Here is a 5,877-nt window from a genome sequence, read left to right as displayed (position 1 = left end):
CCTGTGCTCCGCAACGGGAGAGGCCACAACAGAGGGAGGCCCGCATACCACAAAAAAAAAAAAAAAAATACAAAAAAAAAAAAAAAAATTGAAGAGCTCTGGATCATTCTGAGAAGTGTATAAGCAATCCCCAAATAAAGTTGTTGTGGGTGAGCAGTTTTTAAGGAGTAGGAGGTTTTTTTTTTTGAGCTCTAACCTGGCTATATTAAATTGTACTCTCCTCAACCTAAATATCCTTCAAGAAGGAATTCGTGATTCCACATGCAAAATCAAAATACTGTGAAGTTGATAAACCAGTTTCATACAGGTTTCATATAAGTTGGTATAAAAGGATGTCTTCAATAAAATGTTAAGTGAATAAAAAGCAATTGTAAAGCAGTATATTTACTATATATTTAAGATATACTTTATATATACAGTTTATAAAATATCTCATTTTTAGAAAAAAAAGTATGCATTAAAAAGCTTGGCAAAATGTACACAAAATCATTACTAGTAGATATCTCTGGAAGAATTGAACTTTGCAGAGACATTTCCTTTGTAGAACTCTGTATGTTTTGAGTGTTTTAAGAAGAGCGTTTGAACTATTTACAATTTTGCTTTAGACATCTATATTTGTGAACAATATTGCCAGTGTTTCTTTGTGTAAAACCTGGAAATTAAATTGCTGTGTCAAAGGGTGTGCCTGTCTAAGATTTTGAGAGATGTTGCCCAATTTTCCTCCCGAAGGTTGTACTATTTTTGTTCCTAGCAGCAATTTCTGAGATAATTTCACCAGCCCTCCCCCACCTACAGTGAGTGTTATAGTGGGTGACCACCTGTATTTTCTTTTTGTTTCTATTTCTTTGATTATTAGTAAGGTCAAGGGGAATGGCTGTTTGAGAATTGTTAAGTTGTAGCAAACAAGAGAGTGGTCCACAAATTTATCTCATCCCTTCCTCTCCTCTTCAGGGAGAAGGGTCAGTTTTGCATTCCAGGCTGTTCCCAAGGCCAAATACCATCTGGCCCAGTGTGGGACAGATTAGGAAGGTGTGAGGTTCCAGCAGGAACTATCTGTGCATTCCGTGTCCACCGTGATGGCTGAGGGGCTGCAAGTCACACCAGGGAGTAGGTGATGGTGACATGCAGGCTACTGCTGCCACCCCTGTAAACACAAAAAGGCAGGCACTCCCTCCTTCCTTCTTTGGCCACTTTCACAAACACCCCAAAGCTTAGATGCCCTCTGAGAGGAGAAGCACTTTAGCGGGATGGGTAAGGCTTGGGCCCAAGGAGAGCTGGCTCAGAGTGCAACTCTACTGCTATTAGCTGTGTGACTGGTGAAATCCCTTAACTGCTCTGAGCCTTAGTTTCCCCACATGTGAAGTGGATTCATCAGAGTACCTTCCATATAGTGTTTCATGAGGATAAAATAAAACAATCCAGGTAAAAAAATACCAGACAGTGCCTAGAACCTGAGAATAAGCAGTCCGTAAATGTCAGCTCTTTGTTGTTATCGTTATTTGATCACCCCCAAACCATGGCTGTCAAAATTCCCCGTGTTAATTATTCAACTCATCCATTTATTTGCACATTCATTGAGCACTTAATGTGTGTCTGGCAGATAAATGTAAAAGATGGTCCCTAACAGCAGAGAGGACCCAGGCTAGCAGTGGAACAGAAAAGTAAACAGGTCATTACAACATGGATACATACGTGATTCCTAGGGCAGTGGTGGACAGAGCATGGTGGGAGCATTGTGTGAGTGCTAGATGAGGTAGCCAGGGAAGATTTTGTCAGGAAAACAGTCCTTCTTGGTTTCTGGAGTTTCTGCACATTTTATAAGCAGAGGCACTAATTGCCCTTTGGTTTCAGACTGTCTTTTCCAGGATGTCTGTACAGCAAGCAGCCTTGGAAGATAGAGACAGCTCTCCCTCCTTGGCAGAGGGAAGGTTTGCTTGCAGTCCATTATATGAGATTTGGGTGCTCTAAGCTTGACATTCCTCAGCTGTGATACACACCCACTGCACACACTGGATCCACCTGGGCCCCTCCCTGTTGCCCCCTGGGACTTGGGGGTGAGGGGAACTGTCACAGACATGAAGCTCATGCTGCTTCTGTGCAGTCAGCAATGAAGCCCTTTGTCTCTGACCCAGGAGTCTGACTTCTCTGCTGGCAACCATGAAACTGTGGAAGGCTCACGTGTCCCCTTGCAAGTAAAGTCTCAGACCCTTCACACATTTTGGCAGGCTTCCTGGAAGAGGTAGCAGTTGAGCTGTGTTTTGAACGGTGTCGAGGAATTCTCAGTTGTGAGGAGGAAGGGCATTCCTTGCAGAAGCATTCTTTGTTTACAGTCAAGGAGGCAGGTGGAACTGGAACATGTCTGAGGAACGCTACATAGTTTAGAATGCCAGAGGTGGGGGTGTGCTTGGGGGAGTAGCAGATGAGGCTGGGGAGAGGCAGGAATTAGATCGGGAAGGGTTTCGAGAGCCCAGCCAAGGAGTTGGAGATACATGCTGAGTTAGGAACATACCCTCCCTATATAGTATAGGAAGGCTCCACGCAATCCCCGGGATAAAGAGCCAGGGAGACGTGGTTTGGATGGCAGAGATGTTGGTGGGGACGGGATTTTGCTTAATCCTGCTGAAACTCGAGAATGAGTCGTCTGTGCCCTGCAAAAAGCCTGGCTTCAGGGCTTGGAGTCTGGAAACTGTTACTTAGAAATGGAACACGCTGCTTTTGCTTGGTGCCAGTAGGCAGGTCAAATAAACGACAGTGATTGAACTTGAAATCTCATTAGGCTGACGCTGCAGGACAAGCCTATCTCTGTGGCTTCTGAGTAGCCCGAGCATGTCAGGGGCTGAAGAGCTCCCTGTGCGGGTGGGTGGCTGTCCCTGGCTATTAGGGCCTGGGGATCCTTCTAGACCAGACTGGGGCCTTTTCAGCCTGACTGTAAGATCTGCAGCTCTGCCCGTCCTTGATCTTTGGCATAGTTCTGAAAAACTCATGGAGCTTGTGAGTCCATATCATTTTATTTTTAAAATAACATCAAGGACCACAACATTCCCTCGTTTGGTCACTGAGACTCAGAAAGTGATCAGATTAGCCATCCTCTCTCCAAAGCCACCTATTTCTCCTTTTCAGGGTAAATCCTGGTAACCGATCAGACCAGCTCATCAGTGCTGTGATGTCATCCAGTACTCAGTAATAATTAATGGTCATAATGACAATAATAGTAATAGACGATGATAAACATAAGAGCTGCCATTGATGGGGCCCCTGCTGTGTGCCAGGCACTGTGCTTGGGATCTGGCCAGCTTCCCTTCACATAATCCACATGACATCCATGCAGGGCACATACACTGTTGATCCCATTTTATAGATGAAGTAACTGAGGCTCAGAGAAGTTAAACAGCAGAGCTAGGTGGAAAGCCAGTACTAAGAGAAAAAAACAAACAAAATTACTTAGGTCTTATCCATTGCCAAAACTTTGAAACCCATGTTCTTAATGGAACATTTAAAAAGTTGTGGTAAAAAATAAATGACATAAAATTTACCCTCCCAACCATTTTTATGCATATAGTTCAGTAGTAAGTGTATTCACATTGCTGTGCAGCCGGTCTCCAGAACTCTTTTCATCTTGCAGAACTAAGACACGGTACGCATTAAATGATAACTCCCCGTTCCTCCCTCTCCCTGGCAACCAACCTTCTACTTTCTGTCTCTATGAATCTGACTGTTCTACATACTTCATATGGATGGAATCATGCTGTATTTGTCCTCTTGTGATTGGCTTATTTCACTTAGCATAATGTCCTCAAGGTTCATTCATATTGTAGCCTGTGTCAGAATTTCCTTCCTTTTTGCTGAACAATATTCCATTGTGTGTATATTTTCATTCGTCTGTCAGTAGACACTTGGGTTGCTTCCATCTCTTGGCTGTTGTGAATCATACTGTGATGAACATGGGTGTACAAATCTCTCTTTGAATCCCTGATTTCTGTTCTTTGGGGTATATACCCAGAATGGAATTGCTGGATCATATTGTAATTCTATTTTTAATTTTTCGAGGCACTGCCATACTCTTACACAGCAGCTACACCATTGTACATTCCCACCAGTGTAGCATGAGATGGGGATGTTTTGCTGCCTCTTGGTTTCCATGACTGTGGGCACGAGGGAACCCAAGGGCCCACTGTAAGCTGAAGGGCTGTACAGAAATCCCTGGGCTCTGCTGCCCTAGGTCAAGGCAGTGCCTTCCCAACACTGGTCCCGCCAGTAGCCTCTGCAGTATGGCAGCCATCGTCTCAGGGGGTGTCTTTGAGGGGTACCTGACACCACTAACCAGAGGTGTAAGTAAACACTAACTCATGCCCCCCTCTAGACAACATGCTGAAAACTTCCCCCTGTCCCCGGCTGGGTGTAGGCAGGCTCAGGCTGCATCCTTGGAAATTCATTTCTAGGATCCAAAGATGTGGTTTTCCTGATCGTTAGGAATCTCCTGCCCATCCATACCCTCCTTGGTGAGATCCCGCACCATGTCTCCTGAAAGAATCCCTGAGGCTTCGGGGAGCTCCCACTTTCCTGTCAGGGCACTGCAGACTCCTGGGGGCTCTGGCGGGGGCTCAGGCCTCCAGGGAGAGGGTTTTGTGGTGGTCGGGAGGGCTTCCTGGGAGGAGGACCAGAGGACAGGGGCTCTGGGGTCAGAGGCAGAGCCAGTGGAAGAGAACTGGGTCAGCATGAAGGTTTGGGATGCAGAGGTATGTATTTAATGCTCTCAGGGAATTCACAGTATGCCCCAAACCTGGTGAGCTGAGCTGGTCTCCCAAATCAGGCAGGAATGTCTTCTCTTGGTCCTGTGCCCAGCAGACTAGGAAAAATGATGGATGAGGATTGAGTCATCTAAACGTTTGCCCAGATCTCATCGCTCTGTCTAGACCCACTGTCAGTTTCACTTTTCACCTCCACCTCCTGGAAGAGAAAGAATAAACAAGACATGTGGGTACATTTTATGGGAACACAGAGCAGTGGGGTGCGGAGTCTGAGGTGCCGCGGGTTGGGATCCCTGCTCCCTGGGCAGCTTCCCCTACTGCTCTGAGCACTGGTTCCTGCCCCATGAGAGGAGGGGTTAGTGACTGCCCTAAGGGTGTTTCAGAAGGAAGAGACAATGTATGGAAAGTGTCTGGCACTTAATAGATGTTCAATACAAGTAGATTCTCCTTTCTGAGCTAATTTCCTGGGCCTCTAGGAGCAGTGATTTACCAAATATGAGGGTGATGCATTAGTACATGTATTTATTTTGTTGTAAGTTTGCTGTCCCTTGAAACCCAGTAACTGAGAAACTTTCTCAGGTGATACTGGCTAAGGTGCTAGACCAAACAGATGAAAAAGCTGTTGTGTGAAGACAGGCCTTGTGCCAAAGGTAAGTAAAGCAAGATTTCACTGAGTTACCGAATTATAAATGGCAGGATTCACAGGGTCCTTTGAGTTCCTGTAGACCAGGGTTGAAAACATGGGGCACATACACTGCCGTCCTCCCCACTGCCACACCCATAGCAGACACGGCTAATCAATAGCAGTTATTTCCTAATGAGCCCAGATAGAGCTACAGAACTTGAGATAACACAGCACTTCCAGCAGCCATTGATAATGGAGTTTCCTGTTGGGGAAGCAGGGCCTTGGTGTCACCGTTTTTGTGATATCTAATAAGATTAGTAACCGGGGAGATGGTCTGCCTAATGCTGAGGAGATGGTGATGACTGCTGGGGAAGGGGCTTCTCAGGTTCAGGGAGCAGCATCAGAAGTTGATGAAGAAGGGCTTCCCTGGTGGCGCAGTGGTTGAGAGTCTGCCTGCCGATGCAGGGGACGCGGGTTCGTGCCCCGGTCCGGGAGGATCCCACA

At 46.0% G+C, this 5,877-nt stretch overlaps 1 protein-coding gene across 1 annotated transcript in view; it reads left to right on the top strand.

Moving 5' to 3' along the window:
* Positions 1 to 5,877, top strand: part of DKK3 (dickkopf WNT signaling pathway inhibitor 3) — a 49,139-nt gene that overhangs the window by 19,578 nt on the left and 23,684 nt on the right. The gene's annotated exons all lie outside the window — the stretch shown is intronic.

This window comes from Physeter macrocephalus, chromosome 16, assembly GCF_002837175.3.
Source record: "Physeter macrocephalus isolate SW-GA chromosome 16, ASM283717v5, whole genome shotgun sequence".
NCBI lineage: Eukaryota > Metazoa > Chordata > Mammalia > Artiodactyla > Physeteridae > Physeter > Physeter macrocephalus.
Note: the sequence above shows the minus strand (reverse complement) of the source record. Positions and strands in the feature narration are given on the sequence as shown.